The sequence below is a fragment of the Tamandua tetradactyla genome (genome assembly GCF_023851605.1).
Source record: "Tamandua tetradactyla isolate mTamTet1 chromosome 15 unlocalized genomic scaffold, mTamTet1.pri SUPER_15_unloc_4, whole genome shotgun sequence".
Lineage (NCBI taxonomy): Eukaryota > Metazoa > Chordata > Mammalia > Pilosa > Myrmecophagidae > Tamandua > Tamandua tetradactyla.
Window position 1 is genome coordinate 505,226 of NW_027518247.1, and position 17,839 is coordinate 523,064.

General features: G+C 37.2%; 1 pseudogene; it reads right to left on the reverse strand.

Annotated features, from left to right (window-relative positions):
* Positions 1 to 51: 51 nt before the first annotated feature.
* LOC143672806 (lactosylceramide 4-alpha-galactosyltransferase-like) lies at positions 52 to 8,098 on the reverse strand (annotated as a pseudogene).
* Positions 8,099 to 17,839: the final 9,741 nt, after the last annotated feature.

A 17,839-nucleotide genomic window follows, 5' to 3' on the forward strand; every position in this document is an offset into this window, starting at 1 on the left:
GGCGGGGCGACCTCGGGGCCCCCCTCTCCCTCCGGGGTGAGGGTGGGGTGGTCACGCGTACATCTTCATGGCCTCGTGTGTCGTGGGGCAGTAGCGGGCGTGGAGCTGGGCCAGCAGCGCGCGCGACGTGGCCCGGAGGCGCGTGCCCTGGCTTTTCTTGTTCCACACGTGGACGGCGTAGGTGGCGTTGAGCAGCCGGGCCAGCTCCTCGGGGCTGACGTCCTCGAAGTACCTCTTCCAGCTCTGCCAGGGGATGGGGTAGAAGGCCTGGCGGGGCAGCGCGGTGACGCCGCGGCAGCCCCGGCTCTCGCCCAGGCTGCGGATGGAGCACCACCTCTTGAAGGCCCGCGTGAGCAGCTGCGGGTCCTTGTGGCCCCAGACCCAGCCGTTGTAAGTCCCGCATGCACTGCGGAGCGGCCAGGAAGGCGCCGTTGAGCACGTAGCGGGACTACACCCCCAGCGCTTTGCTCAGGTTACCGCGGCTGCTGAGGACGATGAAGTCAGTGGCCAGGTAGTCGCCGCCGAACTTCCACAGGAGCGCGATGGGCGCCGTGTCCGAGAGCACGGGCGGCAGGTACGGCTCCCAGCGGCGCTGCACCCACGCGTACCAGGCGGCCAGGGGCGTGTCCCGGAACAGCTCTTTGGGTCCAGCGGGCGCAGCCGGATATTGGGGAAGCAGCTCAGCAGCGAGATGCCCAGGTGCAGGGGCAGGGAGGCGTTGCCCCCGGGGAGCCCCTTCCTCAGGACCACCACCCGGGACCCCGGGTGCATCCAGGTGGCCGACTCCACCGAGCGCGTGAACAGAAAGATGGGATTGGTGCGGTCCGAGGTCTCCAGTAATAAGATATTATCCGGGGAGGGGTGCCCGAGGATGGCGTGGGGGCTGCCAGCCGGGGACAGGGGATGTCGGTCAGCAAGTTGTAGAGCTGCCCTTGGCCCTTGGGCTTCCCCGCAATATGCCGGTAGCTCAGGACCGAGACGAAAAAGGGTACATTAAGAGCCCTAATCTTTTCTTAAAAATGATTTTTATTGTGCTATAATTATCCAAAGTATATAATCAGTCTTTCTCAGTACAATCATAAAGCTATGCATTCTTATTTAAAATTGATTTTTGAATATTTTCATTACTCCAAACACAAAAATAAGAATAAAAATAAAAGTGAAAAAAAAAACACCCAAAACATCCCATACCACCTATATCCCTGTACTGTTTATTTATTTATTATTATTATTTTCTTATTCAGCTTCTATACACTGGATAAAGGGATTATCAGTTACAAAGTTTTCAGACCCATATGTTCACATACTAAAAGCTCTATAATTATTCAATCATCTTTAAGAATCATGGCTATTAGATAACAGATTCAACAGTTTCAGAAACTTTCTTCTAGGTACTCTAAAACACCAAGAACTGAAAAATGATATCTATATACTGCATACGAATAACATCAGAAAGATCTCTCAACTCTATTTGACATCTCTCAGGCACTGAAACTTTAATTTGCTTCATTTGCTTTCCTATTTTTGGTCATGAAGATTTTCTCATTACCATGATGCCAGGGCCAGACATTCCCAGGAATGATGTCCCACATTCCTAGGGAAATTTACATACTTGGGAGCCATGTCCTATGTAGGGGAGAGGGCTCTGAGTTCACCTGCAGAGTTGGCTTACAGAGAGAAGCCAATCTGAGCAACAAAAGAGGTTTTCTATAGTGGTTTTTAAGCATAATCACTATTAGTCTTAGCTTCTCCTTTGCAGGAATAACTTTCATAAGGGAAAGCCCAAAGATCTTAAGGACCCAGCCATCAAATTGGTGGTCACCAATGCCCATGAACGTATTAGGTCTTCCCCAAGTGGGGAAGATAAATATCTCCACTTTTTTCCCCAGTGCCTCAAAGGAATTTTTTTTCCAAGGGAACTTTTAAAACACTTTTTATTCTTCTCTGCTTACTCTGGGATGTATCAGGGCATCAGAACAACCTGTGCAAACCAACTATATTTTATTTCCTATTCATGGTTCCAAGCAATTATGATATGTGAATAAGCTGACCATGTATATTTAGTGTGCTACAGGACATAAAATTTTTACACCATATAAACATCCCTTACTTTGGTCTCACACAGAAGTTGAAGTTTTAAAATATATTCAATATTATCCTTTATGCTTTAGTCTGATTTACCCTAGTCCTACCCAGATTAGTATCATTCATATTTCTAAGTGAAGTCTGATAAATTTTTCAGTGTTTTTAACAGGAGCTGTATGCCTCAAGGGTAATACTGATGTTCATAGCCACAGACTCTATCCCTCAGTGTCAGGTGTCACACAAATATCCAAAGTTTCATGGGATGTCCAAGTTATACACAAAGAGTTCATCATCTCAAAATTTCAGTCCAGAAATCTTTACAATAGGCCTTCACCTTACAATGTATGCCCTTGAATTCAATTCTCACAGTTTGCACATTATAATTAGTCCATATTAGGGAAACATTATAGTATTTCTCTTCTCATTTATGGTTTATTTTACTCAACTTACTGTCCTCAAGTTTCATTCATCTAGTTGCAGGCCTCATGACTTCATTCCTTCTTGCAGTCACTTAATAATCCATTGCATGCATGGACCACAGTCCCCCTTCCTGTCTTCCATTAAGGTAACCTTAGGTCACCTCCATCCATTGCAATTTTGGACACTGCCACCATAAATACCAGTGTTCTTCTTCTTTGTCTGTGTCTTCTGTGGGGCCTTAAGAAAAGCACTTTTTATAACTGGCAAGACAAAATGCTTTCATCTGATAAATGCTTCCTAAACAAATGAAAGGATAAATAGGAATACTTGTGGACATGGGGACACTAATTGATTAAGTATACTTAATATAGTATCAAGTCCCTTCATATTACATAAGTAGAGTGTTTTATGCCTGAAGCAAACTGGAATTAACTTTACATATTGGTTTCAATTGTATTTATCAAATATTTATGTTAATCATATTGGGAAAATAAGTTAGCTAACTTATAATGTGAGATTATGTTATATTTTTAACTTTATGTTGCATATAAAAAATCATATCTATCTTACTGTTTTAAGTTTCTGATTTTGCCCTCAAAAACACTGTTGGACAATGAATTGGTTATCACCTGATATAGGAAAGTATGAGTCTTTATTATTTTAAACATACACACATACAAACACACATAAACATTGAAATATATCACAGATTTTAAGTTCCTTTTTTGGTTGTAGTTCAACAACAGAGGTAAAGGGCATGTGATAGAAAAATGCATTAAGTATTTTATCATAAACACTTAAAATAAGCAGGATATTTCTACTTCTTAAATTTTTAAAATAAAGTCTAATAAAGTTCAATTGAGTCTAAGAAACTATTAGCTGTTTTAATTTAAGTATTATTTAGATTCCAAAATGATTCTGAAAGTAGAAGTTAGGAGTTAAGAAAATAAGACAGCCACATAAAGGTGTCATTAAACTCACAAACTATGGATCAACCTCTGCTGGTTTGAAATATCATGCACCCCAGTAAAACCATGTTTTAATCCTTATCCAATCTTGTGAGAGTTTCTTTCAATCCTCATTCAATACTGTTGGCTGCAATTTTTTTTTTGTATGGGCAGGCACTGAGAATCAAACCCAGGTCTCTGGCATGGCAGGTGAGAACTCTGCCTGCTGAGTCATCATGACCTGCCCAGCTGCAGACTTTTGATTAAATTATCTCCATGAAGATGTGACATGCCCAATTGTGGGAATGATCCTTTGATTAGAGGGAGTTGACTCCACTCCTTCCAGGTGGGTCTTGATTAACTTATTGGAATCCTTTAAAAGAATAAATATTTTGGAGCAAGTCAAAATGACAGAAATGATGGAGCTGACAGAGAGAGAAAGCTGACAGAAATTTCAGAGGAGAGCTGACAGGCACAGAACAGAGATACAGGTGTTTGGAGATGCTTTGAGCCCAGCAGATGCCTCCATGAGATGTTAAGAGATCCAGAACCTGGAGAGAGCCAAGAGAAGTCAAGAGATGAAAGCCATCCCCAGAGAAGCCAGGTGAGGAACCCCCATAGTAAAAAAGGCTGAAAGTAATGGAGGCAGGAGAAAGGGACGAACAGATGCCAGCCACATGACTACCCAGCTCATAGAAGTGCACCTGACTCATTGGCCTTCCTTGGATTAAGGTATTTTTCCCTGGATGCCTTAGTTTGGGTAATTTTATAGGCTTAAAACTGTAACCATTGACTTATTAAATTCCCCTTTTTAAAAGCCATTCTACTTCCGGCATATCGCATTCCAGCAATTTACAAACTAACACATTGAGTTTTCAAAATGAGCTTTATATTTTCTAAGAGTATCAGAAGTAAATTATTTTAGATCCAATAATAGATGAGGGTAAAGGATAGCATAAGTAGAAATCTCTTTATGTATTTCAAATATGTACTTTTCTAAAACATGCTACTGATTTCAGACAATTGTGAACTTGATGTTTGTCAATTCTGTAAAAAAATGGAAATCTTGTATAAATTATCAACAAACCTTAGGTCATTAAATAATTGCTCTATGTTATTCTCATTATTTGAGTTCAAATGCTGTGTGTGATTAGTAGGTCTTCAGGCTTGAATTGCTCCCTGAATTTTGTTCTTGCTATTCCACAGCTTAGCTAAAGGCCTGAGTTAGAATAAATGGCTGAGTTCAACTTCAGTGAGGGGGTGCTCTTCATCCACTCTGGATTTGCACACCCCCCTGAACTACAAGTCAGCCTTTTCCTGCTGTTCCTCTTCATTTACCTGTTCACTGTTTCAGGGAACCTTGGATTAATAGTATTCATTGGAATAGACTCTCAGCTTCATATACTATTTATTTTTTCCTTAGCAATTTATCATTCATTGACATATTTTATTTCTCTACTGTGATACCTAAATGATCAAAATATTAACTATCTTAACAAAATCATTCCACGTCATCAAGAGACTTCTCCATATTACTCAGTGGCCCGATTAGTGCTTGAATCTCACTGAAATGATCTTTTAAAAGTAAAAAAAAGCTTTTACTTTTATTAGTTCTGTGCTCTGGAAATAGTTTTCTACTTATGACCCTTAGAAAAACATTTTTCACATATTTCTTCTTCAGACTATAGCTCAGAGGATACAGCTTTGGAATGACAATGGCATAGAGCACAGATGCCCCCTGTGCCTGGGTCAAGGAGGATATGTTATCAGACTGTAAATATGTGAAAATCAAGGACCCTTGGGAAATGGTTACACCCAGGAGGTGGGACACACAGGTGTGGAAGGTTTTCTGCCTGCCCCTTGCAGACTGATCCTAAATGGCCAAGATGATTGCACTGTAAGTGACTGTGATGATGGGAAAATAACTTATCAGGATGAAACTAGCTAAGACAAAGATCAACAACTCTGTGCAGGATGCACCTTTGTGGGACAAGGCCAAAAAAGCTGATATGCCACAGAAAAATGATTGATACTAGATTCACAGACACTAAACCACTTATCATGTAAATGCATATCAAAGAATTTGTGAAGCCTAACACATATGGCATAACTCCCAGAAAAATGCACTTTCTCAGTCATGGCTACTGAATAGTGTAAGGGATTGCAGATTGCTATATGGCAGTGATAGGTCATTAATCTCAGAAAAAAAAACTCACTGTACACCAAATCAAAAATAAAAGTACATTTAGGCAAAGCAGCCAACAAAAGAGATGGTTTTATGATTAGATTGGAAACATTAATGATGTTGAAATGGTAGGTCAAATTGACATACTTTGAAGAAGTCTAAGGTGCAGGAAAACTGATAAAGATATCTAATTATCTTTATGTACTCTGTGATTGCATAAACATCACCTACCAGTTCATCCAAGGCTTGTTCTTCCAAGTCTCCAATGTGCTGATTTCACAAAGGTATTAAGAAATTCATTATTCCTATGGAATTGGTTAGATGTGAAACCATGTTTTTTTGTGATGAAGAAACATTCTAGTTTTATGTCTTATATAAAAACCAGCTCATGTTGTCCTAGTAGGGAATCATAATCTCTTTACAATTCTCTGGCATAAGCCCATTTATAAGTCAGAATCCTTTGACTAAGAGGAAAGTGGACAACCTTTGAGGAAGGACTGTAAGCCAAGATAGATACTGTATATTCCTCCAAGAATTCACTTAGTTAGCTTACAGTTATCTTCCAAGGAATACAGTCATTCTTGAAGTTATTGTTACTGACTCTTAACTGTCACTAATTTCCAGAGACTGTAAAACACCACTGAGGTACACACTCCTGATGTGGGCTAAGCGCATCTATCAGTGGACCCACAGGGACCAGGTACACAGGCTGTTATTATTTACCCAGACTCAGAAAGTGTTTTGGGTGAATATGGATGGAATAAAACAGAATGTTCATATTAGATATTTTTACATGATCCCCAGAATGAAGATGTTCTAGTTTGCTAGCTTGGCTCAAGAAGGCTGGTGAAGTTCATGGTTTCTCTCTCAGGTGGAAGGGCACATGGTAAACATAGTCAGACTTTCTCTCTCATCTGGAAAGGCACATGGTGAAGACAGTCAGGGTTCCTCTCTCATCTGGAAGGGCACATGGAGAACACAGCGTCATCTGCTAGCTTCTTCTCCTGGCTTCCTGTTTCATGAAGCTCTCTGAGAGGCATTTTCCTTCTTCATCTGCAAAGGTCTCTGGCTTGCCTCTCTCTGAACACAACCTTTGGGGATATTGGGGAGATCACCTTTTTCTCAGCTCCACCCTCTCCAAGCATTGGAACTGCACCCAGATTAATACCACATGAGGATTTAACCAAATGTGGAACCAGCCAGCCATTTCAGAGAAAGTCAGGACTGGACATGGATTTATCAAGGAAGGATTTGTGGAAACTTCTTATGTCTGATGGGCATGATCTAAGGCTACTGTGTTCTTTCCTGGTCTTTTCTGGCTGGTGGACTCTGCTTCTCATGGCTATGTCATTCTGCTCTGCTCCCTCTGAATCTCCCATTCTCCAAAATGGCTCTTATTTTATAGGACTCCAATAAACCAATCAAGACCCACCCAAATGGGTGAAGCCAAGTCATCACCTAATCCTGTTTAACAACCACTCTTAAGCAAATCACATCATCCAGGGAAATGATTTGATTACAGTTTCAAACATACAGTATTGAATAGGGATTATTCTACCTTTATGAAATGGGATTTTGATTAAAACATGGCTTTTCTAGGGGGCATACTTCCTTTCAAGCCAGAGGATAACTATTATTATCTGATTGTTTAAGTGGAACCCACATTTCATTCACTGCTCAGCTGAGATTTTCACAATCTGTCATGTAATCACTCGCATAAACACGCTCAATTCTACTATTCCACTTGCCCTCCATTCTACTATTCTGACTGTAGCACAGGTTCAATTTAGCTTATTCCTTTGCCCTGGTCCTTCACCAAAGCTACTTATTACAAGTAGAGAAAATTCCCCAGCATTCCCTCTGTGGCCTTGATCTTGCTTCACCTTTTACCCCCTCCAAAAACAGAAATAATCAGATAAGTTCACCCACTTGTATACCAAGTTGAAGGGACTTAAAGTTCAAATATCCATTACCAGAAGACACCAAAAGAAAGCCCAGATTCTCAACAGAAAAAAGGGGTGTTCACAGCCAAGAGGACTCACTGACAAGGGCCTGGACCATCAAGATGTTGACAGAGCACAAACAGCTATAGCTAGTACCTGTGCTCAAATCCAAAAGTGGCTCTGGAATCAGATTGTGGCTTTTCAGTTAATCATTTCTGACACCATGTTTATGGGAGCCAAGAAATAACAAACTAAGCTGTAAAATATTCATATTTTCTTCCCTCCTATCAAAACTGATAATGTGCCACAATGCATCTTGTTCTGCTCTTACACCTAGACTTTTCTGCTTCTTTCCTCATTTTGTCAGGCAATGACACAGGTTTTTCCCTAATAAAATCCTTGTACATTTATTAACATCTTCACATCTCCCACACTGTCACTTTAAGAGTACCTGGAAGTGCTACTAGAATCTTATTTTCTGTCACTGTTACCTTAGGCTCACTGGATTGGGAAGTCATGCTCCCAAGGGAAGAGTGGTTTACCAAAGGAACAGCATCTGTGTCTCATCAATTGGAATCTGAACTGCCCCTGGCCATCTATGACTCTACTGGCCTTGAACAACAGGGATCACTCTACCGAGCAGTGTGATTGATCCCAATCACCGGTGGGAAATAAGAATTTGCTACAAGGAAAATGATTTGAAAATCCAGGTATTTAGAGGTATACCTCTTAGTAATGTCTTAGAATACCATTTAAAAGGGAACATACTATCGCACAGTAAAAACAAGATGATCAAACACTTGAGTCTCACAAGAAGGAAAATTTGGGAAACTTAACCAGGTAACATTCCCAGTCATATGAGAGACTAGGAAAGAATTAATAGACCAGAATCATGAAGAAAGCCTGTAGGCAATGATTTTTATAGGCAAGCATTTAATGATTCCATTGTATATGTAATTACATAATTATTTAATAGTTATAATTTTGCATGTCTCAGTCATACAAATATTTGTTACTTCACTTTCTTCTGTCTCTTGTTTAGACACAAAGCTGACTGTAAATACAAGAACCATTAGAAATTACAAGAAGACTGTAATCCTGGAATGCTCCTTCTCATGATCTATTGTGTGAAAGACCATCAAAAATTTTACATTTTCTTTATGGAACATTTAATTTCAAGAGATTTTTTGCATGAACACCCATGAACAGTTTTACTTTATATAATATTTAATGTATTAAACTCACATCTCAAAAGCATATCTTATGAACCAATTCCTCTTCAGATGTTAATTTTTATGTATAATTAGAGAAATTAAATTTATTTATGAGTTTATATATAAATATATATTATAAAACAATATATTATGTAATAATTAGAAAATATAATATAACATTTAGTATAATAATTATACATTTGTATAATTTCAAATTAGTATGGGAGAACATTTTTAATGTTTAAAACTTAATCTATAAATGGCATATTTCCAACACAGTGATAAAAACTTATTGCTAAACTTATACATATTCTAAACCCTCAGTGCCTTATTTTAATTAAGATACATTTATTTGTATTACACCTAAGATTATTATAAGCCTTGATTTATCTTCTTATTAAAGTTTTACTGATATTATCCAGACATGATTATATAGCTTATATAGTCTTTCTGAGATACAAAATAATATTAATATACACTTGGATATATACTTAGATAAGGGTGTATATTTATACTCTTAGATCTGGGTATATATTGATTTTTGTTTGGACAATGGAATTTGGATGCCTCTCCTAGGAAGATCAAAATGTAATTGGCCATCAGTTTTAGGTTCATTTTTGCAGTTAAATTTCAAGACTTACAAAATTTACACATCTTAATCAAAACTTTTTCACATCAGTTTGAGTTTTGTAACCATTATTTGTCTCTGATTTAGTATTTTCCAGTTTCATTTGGCTGATATTAAATAACTGATTTTCTGTCATTGAAACATACAAATTTTATCTACTTGCACTTAAAAAGTGTGTGTTTCATCAGAGCTGATGTCAGTAATAGGAGTTATTGAGTGTTGCATTTTAGAAATGGCCTGAGTCAGCATAAATAGATTTCCTTTCAGAACAGTTATCTAAATCAAGAAGTTTAGAATTCTACTGCTTCTATTGTGTTTCTTTTGGGTTTCTGTGTGTGAAAACTGACATGAAATGTATCCCTGTGACTTAACTGTCCAAGTTAATATGCATGGATATCAGTGCTGACTGGTCAGTAATGGTTCCACGTATCACTACTGCTTTTAAATTTGGGACTACATGGTTAAGTAATAGTTTCTTGCATTTTTTTATTACTTACACTCATAGACACCAATATATATTTATAATTTATTATCATAATTTATATTAACATAGCTTTACTTTTTAAAAATCAATCAAAATTACAAGGAACCTCTCATATCTCCCTCCTTTTTATAATTACCTGTTTGTATTCTCTCTACGAACATTGTTCTTTTTAATAACTTATACACATAGACCTTCATATCTTACCTTGTTTCATTTTTCCATGTTATTATCTGAATTATTATAATAATTGCATTTTGGTATTCAGAACAGCACAATTTGGATGGCAAAACAAAATAAACTTTAAGCCCCTAGAATATTACAAAAATCAAACCTATAGCATCTTGACTAATAGAAAGACCAAACATAGGAGATAAAGACATTGATAAGATCATGTCTTCTGAGACTATTTTGCACCAAGTGATCCCTGAGTGCTACAGTATCTCTGTGTTAAAGCTCTAGGGGAAAGGGTAAACTTGAAAATATTTCAAAATTCTGTGGAGAGAAGAGAAAGTGATTGTCTTACAGTTTTCAATAATAGGAAAATATTAGAAATTAATTCAGCACATTTGCTCTTATTTTTATGAAATTACTTACTACATAGATATTTATAATATGTATCAATGTAACAAAAATCAAATATGGTTTTTCTTTAAAATAAGAGTGCTTTTAGGTTTTAGTTTTGTTTTTAATAAAAAGTAATATGAAATTTTATCCAAATTTTTATATTTTATATTAGACTTCTATATCATAGTTTACCCTTAATTTCTTATGTTAGGTTTTGTGAATTGTCAGTGTCAAGGTGGGAAGTTCTGTAACTCTGGAACAATCCTTGATCATGATGGATCTCTATAGAAGTTGTTCCTGAGATACAAAAATCCTGACCACAGGATGTTTGCTTGCATCTTCTTCTTTTTGCTTTTTACTATTTTTATTGAGATATATTCATGCACCATATAGTCCACCTAAAGTATACAATTAATGGATCATAATATCATCACAAAGTTGTGTGTTCATGATCGTGATCATGTTTAGAACATTTTTCTTAAAGGTAGAGAATCTGGACTTAATTGAAAAGCTTATACAGAGCCTCTTTCACATCCTTATTCCTCAGACTATAGATCATGTGGTTCAACATGGGAAACACCACAGTGTAAAATAGAGAAATTATTTTGTCCCTATCCAGGGAATAGCTAGATCAGGGATGAGCATATATGTAGAGAATAGAGCCATAGTATAAGGTGACAGAGGTCAGGTGGGAGGAGCAGTTGGAGAAGGCTTTGAGGCAGCTCTGGGTGGAGCAGATCCTCGAGATGATGATGATGAAGAGGTACGTGACCAGGATGAACAGAGTGGGGGCAAAGACATTGGAGGATAGGATGAAGAACAGTGCAGCCTGGTAGCCATCCTTCTCCCCACAAGCGAGCTTCACCAGAGGAGGCAAATCACATAAAATGTCATCAATGATGTCCCCACATAATATCAAAGAAAAAGTTGTTTTGGTAATTAAGGTTAAGTTAGTAAACCCACCAAGATATGAGACAGCCACCAAAAATGCACATAGCTTTATGGACATTGCCTAAGAATAAAGCCGTGGCTTTGAGTAGTCATAAGCCATGGTAGCAACAGGAAACAGTCACTGTAGGCCAGCCCAGTGGAGAAGAGGAACTGTGCTACACAGCCAACAAAGGAGATGCTCTTGCCTTCAGAGATGCAGGTCACTAGAATCTTTGGGATGTAGACAGAGGAATACCAGAGATCCAGAAAAGCCAGATTTCCAATGAAAAAATATATGGATGTGTGAAGCTGAGAGTCATTGCAGATTAACACAATGAGAGTGGCATTTCTCACCACAGTCACAGAATAAACTCCAAGGAATACCCCAAACAGAAGCAACTGCATCACGAGATCTGTGGTGAAACCCATGAGGATGAACCGAGTCACAGTGGATTGACCCTCTCCATGGCTACAAGGGATCTCACCTAAGAGGGTGGAAATTGAGTGTTCATAATGAATCATTGTGCTGAATAAATTGAAAATATGCTAAGTAAATGCCATCACACCACTGGCGCTTCTAGAAGTTTAGAATGAGTCAATCAATACATATACATATTTTAGATTTTTAAATTTTCAATAATCAATCAGATTTGACAGTTGTATATTCAAATGTACACATTGTTTTTTTCTTCTAGAAGATACTGTTCAACTCAATGAAAGAGGATTATAATTCCTATTGTGTTGTGGTTTTGTTCCTCATGTTGACTTGCTTTTCGGCTAAATGTATGATTTCTAACTTGAAGTGTGAGTTTTTTCCTCTGAAAGACTGGACCATATATCAATTTTAATACATTTTGTAAAGAACCATATTTTTCTTGTGGTATATCCATAGCTTGGTACAGTATTCAGCCATTGTGGAATCATATTTCAGAATACTATCTATACTTATAGAAAATACAACAGGATATTATAAGGAAAAAACATAGTTACAAAACAGTATATGATAAAAAATTTTAAAATATATAGATAGAGAGAAGTATGAGATACAATAATGTGATTATAAAGCATGTGGGATAAAGTCCATTTTATAAATATTCAACAATAAATGTAAGACATAAAAATTATTTAAAGAACCAATTTTTCATTTAAGTAAATTTTTGTTTAGTACTAGAACATTATCAATTATTTTCTTTATGATCTTTATGTTTTATTTTTAAGGATTTTATTTAATAAAAATTAAGCAAAATATACACATTGCAATATGATTATGTGACTCAGTATTCAACGTACAAAGAGAACTGCCCATGCTTTTCAGGATTCTCTTTAAATAAAACTATAACATTCTAGTATACTGTCTACACAACAACTAGATACTTGCAATCTACTTAAAGAACAATTCCAGCCCCACTAACTGCCCACCAGTCATTTTGTAGCTAAATAATGCATAAATATCAGTGAATATGATCATCCTCTGGAGGTCCAACCTGTTGGGACCTAGAAATATGCTCTGTTTATACTAGACTCTGATACTAGTACTAAGTTGACTTCTTTCTTGGCAAAATATAGAGCAATGGAAGATTGATCCAATTAAGTATTTGTTCCTACAACCCCTAAAGTTAGTCTTGTTAAGGTCTGATGATCTCCAGGTAGATAAATGCAATAATCAAATTTCAGTTCTCGTCTGATTTGATCTATCTGCAGCATTTGACACCTTGTCACTCCCTCCTGCTAGAAACACTCCCTACACTTCTTTTGCAGGTCATCATGCTTGCTTGGTTTTCCTTCTACTTCACTTGCTACTTGTTCTCAGCATTAATGACCCTATCTTTGAAATTTGAAGTGTCCCGAAATCGACCTTTGGCTCTCTTTCTATTCTATGTCAACTCCTTGGTGATCATATTAGATCTGATCATTTTGAATGTTCTCTATTTGTGAATGAGTCTGATTTGTGCCTCTGCCAACCGCTTCTCTCCCTTGAACTCCAGACCCATGTATCCATATGCCGATTTAACATTTTTTATTGGCTGTCTACTGGATATCTCATTCAAAACTGAGTTCCTGACAAACCTTTCCAGACCTGTTTCTCCAGATTCCCTACACAGTAAATGGCATTTGTACAGTTTAGAGAACACAATTTAACAGTATTTAATATCAAGCCTTTCTATATTTTATACCATGTCTGATTAATCAGCAAATACTCTTGGTTCTACCTTTAAAATATATCAGAACCTGACCATTTTTTCCCAGCTCCAGGGTTTCTATGCTAGACCAAGCCACTAGCATTTCTACTTTAATTTTTACGGTAACTTCTGGAAGGACTCTCATTTCTGTCATCAGCCCACTTGAGTCAGTTTTCAACAGGAAGCCAGAGCAGTCCTGTTAAAATGCCATTTATATCCTGTTCTTCCACCACCCTGAACCTTCCAGTGACTTCTCAACCTAGAGTAAAAGCCAAAATTAGCACAAGAGTGTCTAAGCTCTATAAACTGTGGATTTCAACTCTCTAATCCCACTATTCTCTTCTTCTCTGCTTGCTACACTCTGGCAGTGCTCCCATCCTTTCTCCTCGAATAGGAAGAGCAAGTTGATGGAGTTTGCAGTTCTCCATATTTCTATAAATCTTATCCTAGAGGCATGCTCATGACTAGCTGCCTTACATTATCCGGTTTCAAATGTGCATAATTTTGCCTCTTTTTGGGGTCTTCCCAGTCTACCACAATGTCAGCCACTTCTCTGACATTTCTTTTGCCCTTTTCCTAATTTTTTTATTTTTCCCACTGCTTCTCACTATGTAATATTTTATACATCCTTCTATATTTAACCTGCTTTCTTTCACTTTCATTATAATATGCTTTTCCCCATGTGATTTTGATGGAAAACACATCAGTTTACTGCTTATCTCACATTCATTAGTAGATTTATTATGAGATTATTTCAGCAGTTTATTTTATATGAATCACTTAGTATGAATGAGAACTATTTTATACATAGGCAGAATCTTTGCAAACATGGAATCTTTGAGAACTAAAAGGGGCTACCTTTGTGAAAGAGTTATAAACACCTGGACTCCCTCTCAGTCTTAACCCTCTCTGATTCTAATATTCTCTGGTCCTCATACTGATACCAGTACTTCAGAATTTATAAAAATCATAGCAAAGGATTTTCAATGCTTTACTCTGAGTCAAGTCCTGGCTTCATATTCCACATGAATTACTTCTTTTTTATCCATAAATACTCAATGTAAACATGTTTATGGGTTAATATAAATGATTATACAATTGATTTGAGATTTAATAAGGTGCTAGTAGTTACACAGTTAATAAGTGGTGATGTTTTCTTCAGAGACCTCAGAATTGAACTACTAAACCACCTCTTTCTTATGTGATATCAAATTAGTAGTTGCTGGTGAGTTCTGTGTTTCCTTCTCTTTTTGGTATTAACTCCTTAATTAAAAACCAATATGGTAATACAGAGAGATTCAGGTGCTGTCTGCATATAGGTACCTCTTATATACAGGTTTACAGAAATGTTTCCCAGCAATGTCCATATCATCAATTGGGAGTTTCCTGCATCTCTTACTTTTGCAGCCAATCTTGATTCAACATGGAAACATTCCACTTTACCCCCACCTGGAATCAGAACCCTTACTTGTAATTTTCACTGTCACAACCAATGCAGGCTCGCACTGTGGATCCAGGAAACTGGCACCTGCTCAGTCTCCCTAGTTTATTTGATCTGTAAAGTACCTCAGGGGTTCATAGCTTTGTAAGTCACTGCAAAAGCAATAAACCATGTGCTGACTCATTAGGAAAATATTGCTCAGTGCAAAAGATGGGGGAAAAAGTGATGATAATTACTATGTATTGAAAACATACTCTTTAGAGCCAAGCTTCCTAGAAATTTTATATGTTAAATGACTATATGATAAATGTCTTGCAATTCCCTTATTTGTAAATAAGAAAATATATTAAGTGCCCATCATCCATGGGCTCATCCTGTATGTGCAATTTCTGAAACACCTGGAGATGTCATGCCTAGATCATCACTGAGAAACCCAATTTGGCCACAAACACATTGATTGGATCAGTTAAGCTTTGTTTCTAATAGTAAAGTTAGTGACAATGAAATGGAGAGAGCAAAGAAGGAAGAAGGAAAAACAATGGTTGGGTCCTAATCCAGGAACTCTATCTGATACTTACATGCATTATTTCCTATTTTAACAAAAATTATGAGGTAGATATCACTATCATTATCACCATTTTATCTTTACTTTTGTGGAGAGGTTTTATGGTTCAGAAAATATTTTGTTTTTTAATTAATTTTCCCCAATCATTCATTTCCATAATTGTAAAATGGGGATAATGCTCAATGGATTCATGCCAACTGAGCTGGAAATATTTTTTGAGTTTCTTAATTATTCTTAACAGCAAGCATATTTGCCTTTTTACTATGTGCCAGGTATTACATTTAGTGCTTGATGTGAGTTAGTTTTTAGAGCCCTTCAAGATATGTGCTACCATTACAGAGGCTTTTTGTTAAAGTTAAAATAGAAGTGCAAGCTGTTTTCAATGTTATTATTAATAAAATACAATGTCATGGAAGATAAATATTGGGAGAATAAGTTTACTGCATGATTTATTTAAACTAGTGTTTTAGAAAAAAATATTAAAAGTTAAGCACTAAAGAAGTTGACATAAGTTCATTTCTTATCACTACCCTATGAGGTAATTCTGTTTTATAGATGAGAAAGACAGGTCCTTCCAGAGAAGCAACATGGTTTCTGGAAGGAGAAAGAAAATCAGTGGGCAAAGCATTCTGTGACTCAGACTCTGTTCTGTGCTTTTACTACTGCAGGAAATGCCTCTAAGATTCCTCCTGCTGTGACATAAAGCCTCCCCTTTTATGTTTTGCTGCTAGTTGTATCTTGAAAAGAAGGAGAAAATAATTTCTGATCTCCTGCCCTTAAAGCTTAACCATTCAGAACAGTGTCTGATAATCTACTGTGAGGACAGCATAAGTAAAAATGACACAGCTTTGCAATAAAAGTGAACATCTATATCTCAGGAAGCCTTTTGGTTGGAAATGTCTGACTTCTCTGAATGAACTCCACACACATATATGTGCACAAATATTTGATTTGGTCAGAGCCACCATTCTGATTTCTTCTCTTGCCATCATTTGTAGCCCAAAGAACCTTCACATTCAACAGCTTTGTGCTTGCTACTCATTCTCTCCATTTAGTGTTTTGATCAAAATTTCTCCCCTTCTTAGCTTGATGTTCCATAATCACACAGTTCAAAATATCCCTTCTCCTTTTCCACTAACACTCCTTATCCTCTTTCCCTGCTTTACTCTTTTATGGAACATTTACAATATGGCTCAACATACAATGGGCTTATTTTATTTGTTCTGCATTTCCATCTACTAGGAGGAGAGCTCAAGAGACCAGAATTTGTTGCCAATGGTTAGAACATCATCTAGCACAGAATAAGAATTAGTACAGATGATATTTGTTAAAAAGATGAATGGACAGACTTCCTTAATTCTAGAGAAGCACACCATAAAATTCCCATTCTGCTCTGTTCTAGTGAAGACATTTAACTCCTACATGATTTGTTTATCATCCCACATAACTGCTGGAACTAGAAATCTCTAGTCATCCTGTACTCTTCACAGGCAAGTACAAGAATAAAGCAAGAGTAACTAAGCATACAATACACAGTCTGACTAGTGAAATACATGGGGAAATTTATTTCATGATAGGATGTGCTTGTGAGCTGTGCAGTTTCCATTTGAGTGGCAGATTGTCTTTCATGTTGAAGAAAAAAAGGAAACCATGTCATATAAATATGAATTATGCATGATTTGAGGGGAGTCAAATCAGAGATAGTTCTTCTGTAAGTACAGACAGCATGTGTGAGGCAGATGACTTAGATTCAAGGTCTGCTCAGTGCTCATCCACCACGAGATCTTATAGAAATGATTTAATCTTGTTAAGTCTCAGTTGCCTCCATGAAAAACAGGGAATATAATGATAATTACTAGATGGGACTGTTGTAAATATTATGGATGATGGAGTTTTAAAAATAATTAGTGGGGGGCTTGGCCCATGGAAAATATTCCAGATAGCAGGGATTCCCTGATTCAGATATAGCAAGTACTGTTGAAAACTTGCTGAAATTTGAGTTACATGAGCATCAAAACTAATAGTGAATTTGTAGATTATATTTGGTCCAAAGAATCCCCTTTCTGCAATATTTGCCAATATTAGAATGAGAGCAGCTCTACTTTACAGGAGTGGGAAGAGGAAAAGAATTATTACATTAAAAGGTTTTTGCAGAAGAGTATGCAATTTTGGTAGGCAATATAGGCTTGTCAGCATGAGATGTGGAGTAAGGAGGACTTGGGTCCAATTCAGATTCTAATCTTTCCTAGTTTG